Genomic DNA, 1,541 nt, shown 5'->3' with positions numbered 1-1,541 from the left:
CACCATATCTGATCATAATGGAATGAAACTGGAAATCAATGAAAAAAGAAGGAAGGAAAAATCCTGCATCACATGGAAAATAAACAATATGTTACTGAATGATCAATGGGTTACAGAAGACATAAAGGAGGAAATCAAAAAATTCTTAGAGATAAACGACAATTCAGAAACAACATACCGGAATCTATGGGACACAATGAAAGCAGTTTTAAGAGGGAAATTCATTTCCTGGAGTTCATTCCTCAAAAAAAGAAAAAACCAACAAATAAACGAACTCACACTACATCTCAAAAACCTAGAAAAGGAAGAGCAAAACAACAGCAAATATAGCAGAAGACAAGAAGTAATTAAAATCAGAGCGGAAATCAACGAAATTGAAACAAAAAAAAAACATTGAAAAAATTGATAAAACTAAAAGTTGGTTCTTTGAAAAAATAAATAAGATCGACAGACCCTTAGCCATGCTAACGAAGAGAAGAAGAGAGAAAACTCAAATCACTAACATACGGGATGAAAACGGCAATATCACAACAGACACTACAGAAATACAGAAGATAATTAGAAAGTATTTTGAAACCCTATATTCTAATAAAATAGAAGACAGTGAAGACATCGATAAATTTCTTAAGTCATATGAGCTGCCCTGATTGAGTCAGGAAGACACACACAATTTAAACAGACCAATAACAAAGGAAGAAATAGAAGAAGCCATCAAAAGACTACCAACCAAAAAAAGCCCTGGACCAGATGGGTATACAGCGGAGTTTTATAAAACCTTCAAAGAAGAATTAATACCAATACTTTTCAAGCTATTTCAAGAAATAGAAAAAGAAGGAGCTCTTCCAAATTCATTCTATGAGGCCAACATCACCCTGATCCCGAAACCAGACAAAGACACTTCAAAGAAAGAAAACTACAGACCAATATCTCTAATGAACATAGATGCAAAAATTCTCAATAAAATCCTGGCGAATCGAATACAAAAGCATATCAAAAAAATTGTGCACCATGATCAAGTAGGATTCATCCCTGGGATGCAAGGTTGGTTCAATATACGGAAATCAATAAATATTATTCACCACATCAATAGACTTAAAGATAAGAACCATATGATCGTCTCGATAGATGCAGAAAAAGCATTCGACAAAGTACAGCATCCTTTTATGTTCAAAACACTAGAAAAACTGGGGATAACAGGAACTTACCTCAACATTGTAAAAGCTATATATGCTAAGCCTCAGGCTAGCATCATTCTAAATGGAGAAAAACTGAAGGCATTCCCGCTAAAATCTGGAACAAGACAGGGATGCCCTCTCTCACCACTTCTATTTAATTTAGTCCTTGAAATACTAGCCAGAGCAATTAGACAAAAGAAATTAAAGGCATAAAAATAGGAAAAGAAGAACTTAAAATATCACTATTTGCGGACCATATGATCCTACACTTAGAAGACCCAAAAGGGTATACAAAGAAACTACTAGAACTAATAAATGAATTCAGCAAAGTGGCAGGATATAAAATCAACATGCATAAATCAAAGG

Source organism: Marmota monax, unplaced genomic scaffold, assembly GCF_021218885.2.
Source record: "Marmota monax isolate L192 unplaced genomic scaffold, Marmota_monax_Labrador192_F-V1.1 WCK01_AAM20220418_F8-fsc00176, whole genome shotgun sequence".
NCBI classification, from domain to species: Eukaryota; Metazoa; Chordata; class Mammalia; order Rodentia; family Sciuridae; genus Marmota; species Marmota monax.
This window is presented reverse-complemented; position numbering follows the sequence as displayed.